We start from the raw sequence: 20,083 nt of genomic DNA, 5'->3' as shown, positions 1-20,083 counted from the left end.
TTTTAAACCATTTATAAATTAAAAATTACTGATTCATTCTAGTTGTGTCAATGTAATAAAATTTATTAATGTATCTTACATAAAAGCATATATAATCATTTTAATCCCATAAATTTGGACAAGAATTGACAAAGCATATATAGAATATCTATATCATGCTTAATAATTTCCCTGGCCTCTTCAGAGTCATTCCCTTTACTCTCCATGCCTGCTATTGGATTCAGATATACACAGATGTCTTTTGGCCACTTCAATTACTTTTACTTTTTCTGGAATTTCTTATAAAAGAAATAATAAATTGGGAAATTTAATTTCACAATTGGAGGATCACCCATTTTATTCTATGCATGCTTAAATTCTTTCCTTTTTGCTAATGTTATTTGGCAAATCTAAATTTACCATATTTGTTTTAACAAATTCAGAATCTCTGGCATCCTTTTGTTATAGCCAGTCTTCCCTCCCCACCCACACATTGGTATTCTTTTTCTCTGTGGAATCTCTCCACAAGACTCAGTGATTTGTTTCAATTAGTATCATAATCAAGTACACACTACATTCTGAAATGCCAGTCCCTAGAAGCATATATCCTCCCATAATGTCCTTCTGAAATAAGTGTCAAAGGAAAATTAATTGGGCGTGAGGGTTATTCCCCTATTCTTTGTTGACTCTACTCCTCAATTACCATTCTCCATGGCAGTTGGAATTACAGAATTACACCAATTGTCTTAGAGGAAAAGATACATGTAAGAAGTAAGAAGGATACATGAAAAGAAACACCATTCACCATTTTGTTGCTGTTTTTGACATCTCATCCCAACTTCTTAGTTAACATCTTCTACTCTCTTTTTAGATACAGCATGTTGCAAGACAACCTACTTTTCTCCTTTGTGCTACTATCTATTTGATCTTTTGAGCTTTATACCCAAAGACTTGCTATAGAATAGTACACTGTCTTACCTCTCATCTTTGTTAACCTTTCATGAATCAGCATATTTGGTTTAAGGCTATACTTCCAGTTATATATAGAATCAAAAAATGGTATAACTATAAGAAATCATAAACTTGCAAATTCTTACAGCATGGGTCCTATATCAGTCAGGATTCAGGTGAAGGTAGGATTTCTATAAGCACTTTGGAAAGAAAGGAGATAATGGAGGAATTATAGCTTTTAAAAATAATGAAAGAGATAGCTATGGAAGGAAAAGTTTGAACACCAAGGAGAATATTGAGGAAACTAACACCAAAGATCTCATGTTGAAGCCTTGTGAGAATGCTTCAAGAAAGCTTAACGGGAAATCACAGCGAGTCTCAGTTATTTCTGAGAAAGCATCTACCAATAGTATTAGCAATAAAGTTAGTAGTTTTCAGACACTTCCTGAAAATCCACTATGATCTAGCCTGCAAGCACCAGCCTGGCTTCAAACTGTAGAGCAATAGTCTCCACTTCCCTTCCAACTTCCAAATTTTGCACCAAGTCCTATCACTGACAAATCATAAATTAAGACCATACAGGGAAGGGAACCTTCAGAAATAGCATCCCAGTTTCTCTACAGCACTGAGAGAACAAATAAAATCATATTCACACGTATCCGTTACTTGGAGCTCAACTTATCTCTGGGAGGACACAATTCCATTCACAACAGTGATCATATATATTGTATGGAATATGCTGAAGAGAAATCAATACCTTGAGAATCATTAAAAATATAAGCCTGTAAATTAAAAAACAAACAAATAAAAGCCCAATATATAAACAAATGTATAAGAAAAAGAGAAAATACCAGTTAACATGCAAACAGCTTCCTTTACTTTCTTTTGGCCCTTTGCTGTCTGTGTTCCCTTGCTAAACACAAGGCATGCTTCTTTTTCAACTTAAAGTTAAGCTCCTTTTGCAAACTTGTGCATGAAAATTCCTACCCCATCTGCTAACCGCTTTGCCATTTATAATCCATACATTACTATTTATTGTTGTCAAATTTTGTTTCATATAATTTTAGAACGTGTTCCTTTATGGATGACCAAAGTGAGTCTCAGAGAGTTTCTATTTTGATCAAGATCAATAAGATAGTTAATGAAAGAACCAGAAATAGCACCCAGAGTTTTATTTTTATTTTCAGATTTTACTAATTTTGCTTTTTCCCATTTTATTGAGATAAAATTGACATATAGCACCATATAAGCTGAATGTATAAGTATAATGTCTTGACATATGTATATTACAAAATGATTACCATGTAAGTTTAGCTAATATCGATAACCTCATAGAGTTACAAATTTTTTCCCCATGTGATAAGAACTTTTAGGATGTACTCTCTTAGAAACTCTCAAATTGAGAGTTTCTAAGGAAACTCAGCCTGGGTGGCTCAGTGTGTTAAAGCCTATGCCTTAGTCTTGGGTCTTGATCCCAGGGTCCTGGGATCGAGCCCTGTATTGGGCTCTCTGCTCAGTGGGAAGCCTGCTTCTCTTCCTCTCTCTGCCTGCCTCTCTGCCCAATTGTGATCTCTGTCTGTCAAATAAACAAAATCTAAAAAAAAAAAAAAATACTGTCAAATTTACTCTACACTGGCATTAACTGTAGTCATGTTGCTGTACATTGCATCCACAGTACTTATTTATCTTATACCTGAAAGTTTGTACCTTTTGGCCAACGTTGTGTATTCCCTCCCTGTACAGCTTGCCTCTGGTAACCACAAATCTGATCTCTTTTTTAATGAGTGTTTTTTAGATTCCACATATAAGTGAGATCATACATTACTTGCCTGACTTATTTTACTTAGCATAATGCCCTCAGGGTCCAACAATGTTATCATAAATGGCAGGATTTGCTTCTTTTTGATGGCTGAATAGTATTCTATTGCATATATGTATTGTAAATATTTTTACATTGTAAATAATACTGTAATGAACATGAGTGTGCATATATCTCTTTGACATAGTGATTTCATTTCCTTTGGATATATACACAAGTGGAATTTCTGGGTCATACCATAGTTCTCACTTTATTTTTTTTTATTTTTTTGAGGAACCATCATACTACATATCCCATAGTGGCTGTTCCACTTTACATTTCTACCAAGAGTGCACTACTGTTCCCTTTTTTCCACATCTTCCCCACTATTTGTTATCTCTTGTCCCTTTGATGATAGCCATTCACTCCAACAAGTCCAAGGTAATATTTCACTGTGGTTTTGATTTCCATTTCCTTAATGATTAGTGGCTTTGAGCACATTTTCATGTACCTCTTGGACACTTGAATATATTCTTTGGAAAAATGTCTGTTCAGGACATCTTCCCATTTTCAAACTGGATTGTTTGCAAATTTAAGCTGTTGAATTGTTTGAGTTCTTTATATATTTGGGCTGTTAATCCTGAATCAACTTTATAATTTGCAAATATATTCTCCCATTCCATATATTCTTCCATTCCAAACAATTTTGCTGATTGTTTCTTTTGCTGTGCAGAAAATTTTCAGCTTGTAGTCCCTCCCACCTGGTTTTTGTTTTGTTTTGTTTTTGTTGTTGTTGTTGCTTTTGCTTAAGGTATTATATCCAAAAATCATTGCTAGGACCTATGTCAAGAGCATTTTCCCCCAAAGATACAGATGTAGTAAAAAGAAGGGCCATCTGTACCCCAATGTTTATAGCAGCAATGGACACAGTCGCCAAACTGTGGAAAGAACCAAGATGCCCTTCAATGGACGAATGGATAAGGAAGATGTGGTCCATATACACTATGGAGTATTTTGCCTCCATCAGAAAGGACAAATACCCAACTTTTGTAGCAACATGGGCAGGACTGGAAGAGATTATGCTGAGTGAAATAAGTCAAGCAGAGAGAGTCAATTATCATATGGTTTCACTTATTTGTGGAGCATAACAAATAGCATGGAGGACATGGGGAGATAGAGAGGAGAGGGGAGTTGGAAGAAATTGGAAGGGGAGGTGAACCATGAGAGACTATGGACTCTGAAAAACAATCTGAGGGTTTTGAAGGGGCAGGGGGTGGGAGGTCAGGGTACCAGGTGGTGGGTATTATAGAGGGCACAGATTGCATGGAGCACTGGGCGGGTGCAAAAATAATGAATACTGCTATGCTGAAAATAAATAAAAAATAAATTAAAAAAAAAAGGAAGCATTTTCCCTGTTTTTTTTTTTTTTTCTAGGAGTTTTATGATTTCAGGTCTTACAGTTAAGTCTTTAATCTGATTAAATTTTCTGAGTGGTATAAGATAAAGGTCTAGTTTCATTCTTTTACATGTGAATATCTAATTTTCCTAGCACAATTTATTGAAATGACTGTCTTTTCTCCATTGAGTACTCTTAGCTCCCCCCTCAAATATTTGACGTATATGCATTTAGGTTTTAAAAAGTAAGATTACTTTTTTTCCTACCACTTGTTTGAATTTGCTTTATTCACATATGATTTTTGTTCACATTAAAATATTAAAAATTGAGGGTCCCTGGGTGGCTCAGATGGTTGGACATCTGCCTTTGGCTCAGGTCATGAGCTCCAGGTCCTGGGGTCAAGTCCTGTATCAGGCTCTGGCTCAGTGTGGAGTCTGCATCTCCCTCTCCCTCTCCCTCTCCCCTTGCTTGTGCTCTCTCTGTCTCTGTCTCTGTAGCTCTCTCAAATGAATAAAAAATATCTAAAATTTTTAAAAAATTGATTAAACAAATTATCAATTTTTTTCTATCAAACATTTCTCTACAAATTTGTCAATAGTTGTAGATGGAGAAAATGCATCCAACTAATCTGAAAATTAATAATATCATTATAGTTTTTAAATTTTATTTATTTTTGTGAAAGAGAAAGAGAGAGGGAGAGAGAGAAAGCACAAGCAGGAGCAGAGGGGAGGGACAGAGGGAGGGGCAGACTCTCTGCTCAGCCTTTTGCAGGACTCAATCCAGGATCCTGGGATCATGACCTGAGCTGATATGAGCTTAAGGTAGATGCTTTATGGATTGAGACACCCAGGCACCCATCATTATAGTTTTTTAAGGCCACCTCCAAAGGCCTATCTCAAATTATTTCTGCACCATCTCTAGATGGCCTTAAATCACACATAAAAGGTTATTCCCAATTAATTTATGATGAAGAGGGGTTTCTGTCTCCACATATCAATATATTCCATATCTACATATGCACATGTAATTTTTCTCCTAGATTTAGAATGTTCTATTCATAATGTTTCCATGCAAGCCATTTTGATAGAACTTACAAATTAATTCACTCAAATGGCATTCTTGATTGTTTTTTTATCCATTAAACTTCTTCATTAAAACAAAAACAAAGAAAATAAAAAAACCTGGAACTGACTTCTGATGATTTACACAGGAAAGATTGAAAAGATGCGAGAAGTATACCACATATAAAATTGGAAGGAAAATTCAATAAGCAGCATTCAGGACCACGGTGAAAATCCAGATTCAGTTGTGTAAACACACTGATGTGGCCACAACAAAAACTTGGGACACCAGAGCTTAAGCTTGCACTACCAACGCTGGACACTGGGGACCGCCACTGCCACCGCAGTTTCCACTGCCCCTAGACACTGAGAGAGGCTGGTTTCATGTGAAACACTGTCCCCATTTCTTTGCATCCATAAATCAGAATTCAAAATCTGATTAGTTAAGTTTAGTGTACAAGCCCACAAACTAGCTCTAAGGGAATCTGGTAAAATACTGTCTGGGCTTCACTTTATCCATGGAAAATGGTTTTGCCTTCCCTAAGACTCAAAATGAGGAGTCCAGAGGCTAAGTGGTCAGTAATTCATCACTATTTCCTCCTTTTTGAATATAGTGAATTGTGGTAGCACAATGGAAACTCACAGGACTTTGAAACAAGCCTGTAGCACAGATGATGGTTCATGGGGGATACATAGTTATTGAGTATTGGGTCCTGAATTCAAAACATTATCTGACTACCAAGTATGTAGGTTTCATTCCATAATGAATCAGCATTTGATGCATATTTTATTCACTCTACTACCTGAAAATACACAGCACTCACTATCAATATTATTTTGTAGTCCTAGATTATAAACGTGTATTACGTGCATTTTGTAGCATTGATTTTGGCAATTGAGAATTTTGCTTTATCTCATCATTATATAATTACATTTTTATTAATTGCTCTTGGGTTTTATCTCCTAACCACAATTAAAACTCTCTTTGGGCAGTGTTATTTCCTGCATGTTAAATATAAATATAAAGCAATGCTATACATTGGACTGGATTCACTAATTTGACCTGATCACCATTGAAATAAGCCAGATAGACTTTTTAAGCTACATTGAAATATCAACACGTTAATTATTCTTCTTGCCTCAGCTCTCATATATGTGACAGGATTGGATGACATGTAAAGTAAGAACTAACCAATTCTTATTTTAGGGGTACCAGAAGTACCAGTTTTGGTCTTTGATGACATCCTCGACACTCATAATTACAGACATTTGTAAGAAATATTTCCAGAAAGTCTTCTAAATAACAGTATAGGAGAATATATATGGAAGAAATCTATGGAATTGTACACTTAAGAAAAATTCCTTTTTTTCATACAACTAAAAAAGACAATCATACCACTAAGAAAAAAAAAAGTGATGAAAATATTTGTCCAAAGAAAACTCTGGAATTGTTGTTAGTGATAAAAATTTTAGCATTTTGGGGGGTGAACAACTCATCAGATAAGTCCTTTTAATCATCTCTTCAGATATAATAATGACTCTATTAATTAGCTTTTGGAACTCTAAAGAAGAAATCAATTTTTAAATTGAGGATGACAAGCTCGGAAAAAAAAAAAGTCTCTTCAAGGAGTTTGTGGCTCTTTGACTTAAAGTTATAAATTTATTTATACTTACATTCAATCTATAAAACTATATGTAAATTTGTAAATTGAGGATGACAAGCTTGATAACCAGTCTCTTCAAAGAGTTTGTGGTTTTGTAACTTACACTAAATTTATGAATATATTTAAACTTACACTAAATTTATACATTTACTTATAAATGTATAAATTTATTCATACTTACATTAAATTTATAAAACTATATGAAATATATATGTATAACTATATTAAGAAAACTATATGAGGGCGCCTGGGTGGCTCAGTGGGTTAAGCTGCTGCCTTCGGCTCAAGTCATGATCTCAGGGTCCTGGGATCAAGTCCTGCATCGGGCTCTCTGCTCAGCAGGGAGCCTGCTTCCCTCTCTCTCTCTCTGCCTTTCTCTCTGCCTACTTGTGATCTCTCTCCATCAAATAAATAAATAAAATATTTTTTTTAAAAAAGAAGAAAAAGAAAACTATATGAAACATAATGATCATATTATAAATTCCCTAAAGAAGCCATGGATTTTAAATCAGACAAGATATGAAATAAGTGAATACCTTATGAAAATTTTTCTTGCATCTTACAAGAGGAAATTAATTTTACATTTCTCTCAAAACAAAAATGCATAACTAAAGCATACCCTTTCATATATGGGGTCTAAACTATATTTTATGTTATTCTAACAATAATACTATCAAACACTCAGATAGGGTTTATTATGTATCAGGTGTTTCCATAAACTCTTTTCATAAATTACTGTTATTCTATTCTTGATTTTATTATGCTAGCTTATTAACCACATACACATTCATTGCTAAGCTGATTTTACAACCTCACAATCTAATCATGAGTCATAGTCAAATTGTGAAAAACCAGGGACAACTGACTGACTCAGTCAGTTAAGCATCTGACTCTTGATTTCTGCTAAGGTCATGATTTTAGGGTCAGGGGATTGAGCCCCATGTCAGGCTCCACCCTCAGTGGGAAACCTGCTTGAGATTTTCTCGATCTCCCTCTATCCCTCTCACTGTGCTTTCTCTATCTTTCAAATAAATAGATAGATCTATTTAAAAGAGAAAAAAAAGGAAATAAAGAAAACCATTGCAATAGTCTTACCAGATGGTCACTGAATTTAGCAACATTAATTTGGAATTTGTGAGTTAAGCTTAAACAATTAAAAGGCCATTGAAGGAGAAAGCTTTAAAGGTACTGATATTTCCTACCCCAAACTCCCATTATGCTCAATGGATATAAACTTCAGAAAATAACAATCAAATTAAAATAAACATCCCAAATTGCAAATTTGTGATAATTTTAAATTTATAGAGGCTAGCTGCTGCTTAAAGAAAAATCTATACAATTAAGAAATATGTTGACTAATGAAGACTTAGAGCAACAGATACTATTGGTATAAACTGGGTATTCAATACATATCTTTATGAGCATGGGAATGTGAAATTTTCCAAAATTACATTTGACTCAATTTAATTTTGTGTTCTTAATTGATTTAAGGCATTTATGGCTTTACAACAAAATTCCCAAGTATAAATTGTGCTTTATCAGGACGAAAATGTCCTAGAGTTTTTTTAAGAAATTAACATATTGAATTTCAAATGTTGCAGGGTCTGAATTTGAATTCCTGTGACTACATCTCAATAACCCTACCTTGTCAAGATTGTTAAATTTTCTGATCCTAATTCATCTTTTATGAGAAATAAAAGTATAATAGGATCTATCTGTTGGGTTGTTGCGAGGACATTTTTTTAGGATTTTATTTAAGGATTTTTAAGGATTTTATTTAATTATTTGAGAGAGAGAAAGAGCATAAGCATGGGGAGGGCAGAAGGAGAGTGAGAAGCAGTTTCCCCACTGAGCAGGGAGCTCAATGCAGGACTGGATCCAAAGACTCTGGGATCGTGAACTGAACTGAAGGCAGTTGTTCAACTGACAGAACTCCTGGACACCCCACGAGGGCATTTATTAATGTTTTGATAAATCATGTGGGCTATTATTATCACTATTCTTGCTTTTACTATAGTGGAAAGCAAGTATTTCTTGTTTAAATTCTAAGCAACAGCTAATTAATAAAAAGTAATAAACAAGTCTGGATGGCTCAGTAAGTTGATTATGACAGTTTTGGTTTTTGGTTCAGGTCATGATTTCAGGACCATGCTACCGAGTCCCCTGTCAGGCTTTGCACTCAGCATGGAGTCTGCTTGAGATTCTCTTTCCTTTCTCCTTCCCCTCTTTCTCTCTCTCAAATAAATAATCTTTAAAAAATGAAATAAAAATTAAGAGAGAAGGAGACGACAATAATTCTTAAAGGGACTATCCATCGAAATGATCTAACAATTATAAATATCTATGCCCCAAATATGGGAGCAGCCAATTACATAAGAAAACTGTTAATCAAGATAAAGACTCATATTGATATGAATACACTAATAGTAGGAGATATTAACATGCCTCTGTCAGAAATAGACAGATGATCGAAGCAGAAAATCAATAAAGAAACAAGAGCATTGCATGACACATTGGAACAGATGGACCTCATAGATACATAAAGAACATTCCACCCTAAAACAACAGAATACTCATTCCTCTCAAGTGCACATGGCACCTTCTCCAGAATAGACCACATACTGGGTCACAAATCAGGATTCAACCAATACCAAAAGACTGATATTATTCCTGCACATCCTCAGATCACAATGCTTTGAAACTGGAGCTCAAACACAAGGAAAAGTTCAGAAGGAACTCAAACACCTGGAAGCTAAAAACCACCTTGCTTAAGAATGCTTGGATCAACCAGGAGATCAAAGAAGAACTTAAACAATTCATGGAAACCAATGAAAATGAAGACACTTCAGTCACAAACCTATGGGATACAGCAAAGGTGGTCCTAAGGGGGAAATATATAGCCATCCAAGCATCCCTCAAAAAAATTGAAAAATCCAGAACACGCCAGCTGTCACTACACCTTAAAGAACTGGAGAATCAACAACAAATAAAACCAATTCCACACATAAGAAGGGAAATAATCAAGATTAGAGCAAAGATCATTGAGGTAGAAACCAGAGATACAGTAGAATGTATCAATGAAAATAGAACCTGTATTTTTAAAAGAATCAATAAGATCGATAAACCATTGGCCACACTAATCCAAAAGAAAAGAGAGAAAGCTCAAATTAATAAAATTATGAATGAAAGGGAGAGATCACAACTAACACCAGGGAAGTAGAAACAATCATCAAAAGTTATTATCAACAGTTACATACCAATAAGTTAAGCAACCTAAATGAAATGGATGCATTCCTGGAAAACTATAAACTCACAAAATTGAACCAGGAAGAAACTGACAACCTGAATAGACTGATATCTAGTAACAAGATTGAAGCAGTGATCAAAAACCTCCCAAAAAACAATGGCTAAGGACCTGACGGATTCCCTGGGGAATGCTACCAAAGTTTCAAAGAAGAAGTAACACTTATTCTTCTGAAGCTGTTTCAAAAAATTGAAGCAGAAGGAAAACTTCCAGACTCTTTTTATGAAGCCAGCATTACCCTGATCCCCAAACCAGGCAAAGACCCTACCAGAAAGGAGAATTTCAGACCAATATCACTGATGAATATGGATGCTAAGATTCTCAACAAGATCCTAGAAAATAGGATCCAACAGCACATTGAAAAGATTATCCACCATGACCAGGTAGGATTCAACCTTGGGTTACAAGGATGGATCAACATTTGCAAATCAATCAATGTGATAGAACAAATCAATAAGAGAAGAGGAAGAATCACATGGTCCTCTCAGTTGATACAGAAAAAGCTTTTGACAAAATCCAGCATCCGTTCCTGATTAAAACGCTTCAAATTAGAGGGATAGAGGGAACATTCCCAAACTTCATAAAATCTATCTATGAAAGACCCACAGCAAATATCATCCTCAATGGGAAAAAGCTTGCAGCCTTCCCATTGATATCAGGAACACAGCAAGGGTGACCACTCTCACAACTCTTGTTCAACATAGTATTAGAAGTCCTAGCAACAGGAATCAGACAACAAAGAGAAATAAAAGGTATCCAAATTGGCAATGAAGAAGCCAAACTCTCTCTCCTCGCAGATGACATGATACTTTATATGGAAAACCCAAAAGACTCCACCCCCAAACTACTAGAACTCATAGAGCAATTCAGTAACATGGCAATATGCAAAGTCAATTCACAGAAGTCAGTGGCTTTTTTATACACTAACAATGAAAATACAGAAATGGAAATTAGAGAATCAATTCCATTACTATAGCACCAAGAAACATAAGATACCTAGGAATAAACCTAACCAAAGTAGTAAAGGATCTGTACTCAAGGAACTACAGAACACTCATGAAAGAAACTGAAGAAGACACAAAAAGATGGAAGACCATTCCATGCTCTTGGATCGGAAGAATAAACATTGTTAAAATGTCTATACCGCCTAGAGCAATCTATACTTTTAATGCCATTCCAATCAAAATTCTTTCGCTATTTCTCAAAGAGCTGGAGCAAATAATCCTAAAATTTTTATAAATCAGAAAAGAACCTGAATCACTAAGGAAATGTTGAAAAACAAAAATAAAACTGGGGGTATCATGTTACGTGATTTCAAGCTTTACTACAAAGCTGTGATCACCAAGAGAGCATGGTACTGGCATAAAAACAGACACATAGACTAGTGGAAGAGAATAGGGAGTCCAGATATGGACCCTCAACTCTATGGTCAAATAATCTTCGACAAAGCAGGAAAAAATATCCAGTGGAAAATTTGACTGTCTGTTCAATAAATTTTCTGGGAAAATTGAACAGCTATATGTAGAAGAATGAAACTCGACCATTCTCTTACACTGTACACAAAGATAAACCTGAAGTGGATAAAAGACCTCAACATGAGATAGGAATCCATCAGAATCCTAGAAGAGAACACAGGCAGTAACCTCTTTGATATTAGCCATAGCAACTTCTTTCAAGATATGTGTCTAAAGGCAAAGGAAAGAGAAGCAAAAATGAACTTTTGGGACTTCATTAAGATGAAAAACTTCTGCACAGCAAAGGAAACAGTCAATAAAACAAAAAGGCAGGAGAAGTCAAGATGCCGGAGACATAGCAGGCTGAGGCTACATCAGGTAGCAGGAGGTCAGCTAGATAGCTTATTTAAACATTGCAGACACCTACAAATCCAACAGCAGATCGAAGAAAAGAAGAACAGCAATTCTAGAAACTGAAAATCAACCACTTTCTGAAAGGTAAGACTGGCGGAGAAATGAATCCAAAGCGACGGGAAGATAGACTGCGGGGGCAGGGACCAGCTCCTGGCAGGTGGCGGAGCAATGGAGCACAAAATAGGGACTTTTAAAAGTCTATTCCACTGAGGGACATTGCTCCAGAGGCTAAATTGGGGTGAAGCCCACACGGGGTCAGCATCGCCCAGGTCCCGCAGGATCACAGAAGGATCAGGGTGTCTGAGTGTTGCAGAACTTGCAGTTATTAGAAAGGGGAAGCTGCTACAGAGATAGAGCAGAGGAGAGAACTCAGCCTGAGTGAGCACGGAGTGCAGCTGGAGGCCAGGGAGACGGGAGTTATTGGGTGCTACTCTCTCAGGGCACACTGAGGAGTGGGGCCCTGAGCTCTCGGCTCCTCTGGGCCAGAGATTGGGAGACCACCATCTTCATTCCCATCCTCCGGAATTCTACGGAAAGCGTTCAGGGAACAAAAGCGAACCTGCGCAGATTACTTAGCCCGGCCCCTGGTAAGGGCAGTGCAATTCTGCTTGTGGCAAAGACACTTGAGAATCACTACAACAGGCCCCTCCCCCAGAAGATCAACAAGAAATCTAGCCAAGACCAAGTTCACCTACCAAGGAGTGCAGGTTGAATACCAAGGAGAGCAGCGGAACTCCAGAGGAGGAGAAAGCAAAACACTGAACTCATGGCTTTTTCCATTGATTCATTAGTATTGCAGTTAATTTAGTTTATTTTTTCAATTTTTTTCTTCTTCTGCTAAATGTTTTTTAACTTTTACCCTTTTCTTTTTTAACGTTTTTTAACTAGTTTATCATATATATATATATTTCATTTTTTTTTCTTTCTTCATTTTCTTTTTTTAATTGTTTTTTTTTGTTTGTTTGTTTTCTGAACCTCTTTTTATCCCCTTTCTCCCTGCCCCCACAATTTGGGGTCTCTTCTGATTTGATTAAAGCATATTTTTCTGGGGATGTTGCCACCCTTTTAGTATTTTACTTGCTCCTTCATATAGTCTTATCTGAACAAAATGACAAGGCAGAAAAATTCACCACAAAAAAAAGAATAAGAGGCAGTAGCAAAGGCTAGGGACCTAATAAATACAGACATTGGTAATATGTCAGATCTAGAGTTCAAAATGACAATTCTCAAGATTCTAGCCAGGCTCGAAAAAGTCATAGAAGATATTATAGAAACCTCTCAGGAGGTATAAAAGCCCTTTTTGGAGAAATAAAAGAACTAAAATCTAACCAAGTTGAAATAAAAAAAGGTACTAATGAGGTGCAATAAAAAATGGAGGCTCTCACTACTAGGATGAATGAGGCAGAAGAAAGAATTAGTGATATAGAAGACCAAATGACAGAGAATAAAAAAGCTGAGCAAAAGGGGGACAAACAGCTACTGGACACGATGGGACAATTCAAGAAATAAGTGACACCATAAGATGAAACAACATTAGAATAACTGGGATTCCAGAAGAAGAAGAATGAGAGAGGGGATCATAAAGTATATTGGAGAGAATTATTGTAGAGAATTTCCCTAATATGGCAAAGGGAAAGAGCATCAAAATCCAAGAGGCACAGAGAACCCCCCTCAAAATCAACAAGAATAGGTCCACACCCTGTCACCTAATAGTAAAATTTACAAGTCTTAGTCACAAAGAGAAAATCCTGAAAGCAGCCCGGGAAAAAATTCTGTAATATAAAATGGTAAAAATATTAGATTGGCAGCAGACTTATCCACAGAGACCTGGCAGGCCAGAAAAAACTGGCATGATATATTCAGAGCACTAAATGAGAAAAACATGCAGCCAAGAATACTATATCTAGCTAGGCTATTATTGAAAATAGAAGGAGAGATTAAAAGCTTACAAGACAAACAAAACTAAAAGAATGTGCAAACACCAAACCAGTTCTACAGGAAATATCAAAATGGGTCCTCTAAGCAAAGAGAGAGCCTAAAAAAAGTAGATCAGAGAGGAACAGAGACAATATACAGGAACAGTCACCTTACAGGCAATGAAATGGCACTAAATTCATATCTCTCAATAGTTACCCTGAATGTTAATGGGCTAAATGCCCCAATAAAAAGACACAGGGTATCATAATGGATAAAAAAAATAAAACCCATCTATATATTGCCTATAGGAAACTCATTTTAAACACGAAATCACCTCCAGTTTTAAAGTGAGGGAGAGAAAAACAATTTACCATGCTAATGGACATCAGAAGAAAGCTGAGGTGGCAATCTTTATATCAGATCATTAGATTTTAAGCCAAAGACTATAATAAGAGCTGAGGAAGGACACTATATCGTACTCAAAGGATATGTCCAACAAGAAGATCTAACAATTTTAAATATCTATGCTCCCAACGTGGGAGCAGCCAACTAAATAAACCAATTAATAACAAAATCAAAGAAACACATAAAAAATAAGACAATAAGAGTAGGGGACGTTAACACTCCCCTCACTGAAATGGACAGATCATCCAAGCAAAAGATCAACAAGGAAATAAAGGCATTAAATGACACCCTGGACCAAATGGACATCACAGATATATTCAGAACATTCCATCCCAAAGCAACGGAATACACATTCTTCTCTAGTGCACATGGAACATTCTCCAGAATAGATCACATCCTCAGTCCTAAATCAGGTATCAACCTGTATCAAAAGATTGGGATCATTCCCTGCATATTTTCAGACCACAATGTTCTGAATCTAGAACTCAATCACAAGAGGAAATTTGGAAAGAACCCAAATTCATGGGGACTAAACAGCATCCTTCTAAAGAATGAATGGGTCAACCAGGAAATGAAAGAAGAATTTAAAACATTCATGGAAACAAATGATAATGAAAACACATAGGCTCAAAATCTATGGGACACAGCAAAGGCAGTCTTGAGAGGAAAATATATAGCAGTACAAGCCATCTCAAGAAACAAGAAAGGTCACAGGTACACAACCTACCCCTACACCTAAAGGATCTGGAGAAAGAACAAGAAAGAAACCCTAAACCCAGCAGAAGAGAAATCATAAAGATCGGAGCAGAAATCAATGAAATAGAAATAACAACAATAACAAAAACAATATAACAAATCAATGAAACTAGGAGCTGGTTCTTTGAAAGAATTAATAAGGTTGATAAACTCCTGGTCAGACTTATCAAAAAGAAAAGAGGAAGGACCCAAGTAAATAAAATCATGAATGAAAGAGGAGAGATCACAACTAACACCAAAGAAATACAAACAATTATAAGAACATACTATGAGCAACTCTACGCCAACAAATCTGACAATCTGGAAGAATTGGATGCATTCCTAGAGATGTATAAACTACCACAACTGAACCAGGAAGAAATAGAAAGCCTGAACAGACCCATAACCAGTAAGGAGATTGAAACAGTCATCAAAAATCTCCAAACAAACAAAAGCCCAGGGCTAGATGGCTTCCAAGGGGAATTCTACCAAACATTTAATGAAGAACTAATTCCTATTCTCCTGAAACTGTTCCAAAAAACAGAAATGGAAGGAAAACTTCCAAACTCATTTTATGAGGCCAGCATCACCTTGACCCCGTCAAAAAGGAGAATTACAAACCCATATCCTTGATGAACACAGATCCAAAAATTCTCACCAAAATACTAGCCAGTAGGATCAACAGTACATTAAAAGGATCATTCACCACGACCAAGTAGGATTTATTCCAGGGCTGCAAGGTTGGTTCAACATCCGCAAATCAGTCAATGTGATATAATATATTAATAACAGAAAGAACAAGAACCATATGATATTCTCCATAGACGCTGAAAAAGCATTTGACAAAGTACAGCATCCCTTCCTGATCAAAACTCTTCAATGTGTAGGGATAGAGGGCACATACCTCAATATAATCAAAGCCATCTATGAAAAACCCACCGCAAATATCATTCTCAATGGAGAAAAACTGAAAGCTTTTCCGCTAAGGTCAGGAACACGGCAGGGATGTCCATTATCACCACTGCTATTCAACATAGTACTAGAGGTCCTAGCCTCAGCAATCAGACAACAAAAGGAAATTAAAGGCATCCAAATCAGTAAAGAAGAAGTCAAACTATCACTCTTCGCAGATGATATGATACTATATGTGGAATACCCAAAAGACTCCACTCCAAAACTGCTAGAACTTGTACAGGAATTCAGTAAAGTGTCAGGATAGAAAATCAATGCACAGAAATCAGTTGCATTTCTTTACACCAACAACAAGGAAGAAGAAAGAGAAATTAAGGAGTCAATCCAGTTTACAATTGCACCCAAAACTATAAGATACCTAGGAATAAAGGTAACCAAAGAGGCTAAGAATCTATACTCAGAAAACTATAAAGTACTCATGAAAGAAATTGAGGAAGACACAAAGAAATGAAAAAATGCTCCATGCTCCTGGATTGGAAGAGCAAATTCTGTGAAAATATCTATGCTACCTAAAGCAATCTACACGTTTAATGCAATTCCTATCAAAATACCATCCATTTTTTTCAAAGAAACCCTAAAATTTATATGGAAGTAGAAAAGACCTCGAATAGCCAAAGGAATATTGACAAAGAAAGCCAAAGTTGGTGGGATCACAATTCTGGACTTCAAGCTCTATTACAAAGCTGTCATCATCATCAAGACAGCATGGTACTGGCACAAAAAGAGATATATAGAGCAATGGAACAGAATAGAGAGCCCAGAAATAGACCCTCAACTCTATGGTCAACTAATCTTTGACACAGCAGGAAAGAATGTCCAATGGAAAAAAGACAGCCTCTTCAATAAATGGTGTTGTGAAAATTAGATATCCATATGCAGAAAAATGAAATTGGTCCATTTCCTTATGCCACACACAAAAATAGACTCAAGATGGATAAAGGACCTCAATGTGAGAAAGGAATCCATCAAAAACCTTGAGGAGAACACAGGTAGCAACCTCTTCGACCTCAGCTGCAGCAACATCTTCCTAGGAACAATGCCAAGGCAAGGGAAGCAAGGGCAAAAATGAACTATTAGGAGTTCATCAAGATCAAAAGCTTTTGCACAACAATGGAAACATTCAACAAAACCAAAAGACTACTGACAGAATGGGAGAAGATATTTGCAAACAACATATCAATAAAGGGCTAGTGTCCAAAATCTATAAAGAACTTAGCAAACTCAACACCTAGAGATCAAATAATCCAATCAAGAAATGGGCAGAGGACATGAACAGACATTTCTGCAAAGAAGACATCCAGATGGCCAACAGACACATGAAAAAGTGCTCCATATCACTCGGCATTAGGGAAATACAAATCAAAACCACTAGATATCACCTCACACCAGTCAGACTGGCTAAAATTAACAAGTCAGGAAATGACAGATGCTGGCGAGGATGCAGAGAAAGGGGAACCCTCCTACACTGTTAGTGCGAATGCAAGCTGGTGCAACCACTCTGGAAAACAGCTTGGAGGTTCCCAAAATGTTGAAAATAGAACTACCGTACGACCCAGCAATTGCACTACCGGGTATTTACCCCAAAGATACAAACCTAGTGATCCGAAGGGACATGTGCACCCGAATGTTTATAGCCGCGATGTCTACAATAGTGAAACTATGGAAAGAACCTAAATGTCCATCAACAGATGAATGGATCAAGAAGAAGTGGTATATATACACAATGGAATACTATGCAGCCATCAAAAGAAATGAAATATTGCCATTTGTGATGACGTGGTTGGAACTAGCGGGTATCATGCTAAGCGAATATGAGGAAGTGGAGACGCAACATGGGGGGTTAAGGGGTAGGAGAAGAATGAATGAAACAATATGGGATTGGGCGACAAACCATAAGTGACTCTTAATCTCACAAAACAAACTGAGGTTTGCTGGGGGAAGGGGGTGTAGGAGAGGGGTTGGGGTTATGGACATTGGGGAGGGTATGTGCTATGGTGAGTGCTGTGAAGTGTGTAAACCTGGTGATTCACAGACCTGTACCCCGGGGATAAAAGCACATTATATGTTTATAAAAAAAAATAATATACAGGGGCACCTGGGTGGTTAAGTGGGTTAAATCCTCTGCCTTTGGCTCAGGTCATGATCCCAGGGTCCTGGGATCGAGCCCTGCAATGGGCTCTCTGTCCATTGGGGAGCTTGCTTTCTCCTCTCTCTCTGCCTACTTGTAATCTGTCTGTCAATTAAATAAATAAAAATCTTAAAAAAATTACATTCTGTTACATCTTCTAAAAAACAAAACAAACAAACAAAACAACAACAACAAAAAAAATCAAAGAGGCAAGCCATGGAACGAGAGAAGACTGCAAATGACAGTGCAGACAAAAGGTTGATATCCAGGATCTATAAAGAACTTTTCAAACTCAACACTCACAAAACAGCTAATCATATCAATAAATGGGCAGAAGATATGAACAGACACTTCTCCAATAGAAGACATACAAATGGCTATTGACACATGAAAAAATGTTCATCATCACTAGCCATCAGGGAAATTCAAATTAAAACCACATTGAGATACCACCTTACACCAATTAGAATGGCCAAAATTAGCAAGACAGGATACAACGTGTGTTGGAGACGATGTGGAGAAAGGGGAACCCTGTTACACTGTTGATAGGAATGCAAGTTGGTGCAGCCACTTTGGAGAACAGTATGGAGATTCCTTAAGAAATTAAAAATAGAGCTTCTCTATGACCTTACAATTGCACTACTGGGTGTTTACCCCAAAGATACAGATGTAGTGAAAAGAAGGGCCATCTGTACCCCAATGTTTATAGCAGCAATGGCCATGGTCACCAAATTGTGGAAAGAACCAAGATGCCCTTCAATGGACGAATGGATAAGGAAGATGTGGTCCATATACACTATGGAGTATTATACCCCCATCAGAAAGAATGAATACCCAACTTTTGTATCAACATGGACGGGACTGGAAGAGATTATGCTGAGTGAAATAAGTTAATCAGAGAGAGTCAATTATCATATGGTTTCACTTATTTGAAAAGCATAACAAATGACACGGAGGACATGGGGAAATGAAGAGGAGAAGGAAGTTGAGGGAAAATGGAAGGGGACATGAACCAGGAAAGACTATGGACTCTGAAAAACAGCCTGAGGTTTTTAAAGGGTCAGGGGGTGGGAGGTTGGGGGAGCCAGGTGGTGGGTATTATGGAGGGCATACATGCATGGAGCACCGGGTGTGGTGCAAAAACATTGAATTCTGTTATGCTGAAAAAAAAAAAAAAAAGAAGTGATAGATTTCAGAGAAAGAAGTACATGGGTTTTAAAGAGCAGGATCCACACTGATGACTGTGATGATAAGGAATTTGCCCAACAAAGTGACTGTATAGATGACGAGGAACAAAATAAAGAGGGAAACTTGCATCTCAGGGTTATTTGTAAAACCGAGAAGAATAAACCCAGTGACTCTGGTGTGATTTTCACAAATCACATATTAGAGTATTTTCTCTGTAAGAATCAAAAAATATATATCAAAGGATAATGTTTAAATACATATGTAACTTTAAAAATATCAATAAAAGCCATAATTGCATCCCTGAGCTCGCATGTCTCACCATTCTATTTCTCTGAAGCAGAATGTTTAAAATAAGATATAATTAAGAAAAAATATATCTTTTTTTTTCATTTTATTTTATGTTATTTCTTTTCAGTGTTCCAACATTCATTGTTTATGTACCACACCCAGTGCTCAATGCAATACGTGCCCTCCATCATACTCACCACCAGGGTCTCCCAACCTCCCACCCCCACCCCTTCAAAACCTCAGATTGTTTTTCAGAGTCCATAGTATCTCATGTTCATCTCCCCCTCCATTTTCCCTCAACTCCCTTCTCCTCTCCATCTCCCCATGTCCTCCATGTTAGGGTATATCTTTTTTTAATGGGTTATATACATTTCTATAATATATTTCTAGTTAAAATATTCTATGTTTTGTTATTTATTTATTTATAAA

Source organism: Mustela putorius, unplaced genomic scaffold, assembly GCF_011764305.1.
Source record: "Mustela putorius furo isolate JIRA1106 unplaced genomic scaffold, ASM1176430v1.1 tig00537227_pilon_pilon_pilon, whole genome shotgun sequence".
In the NCBI taxonomy this organism is placed as follows: domain Eukaryota; kingdom Metazoa; phylum Chordata; class Mammalia; order Carnivora; family Mustelidae; genus Mustela; species Mustela putorius.
This window is presented reverse-complemented; position numbering follows the sequence as displayed.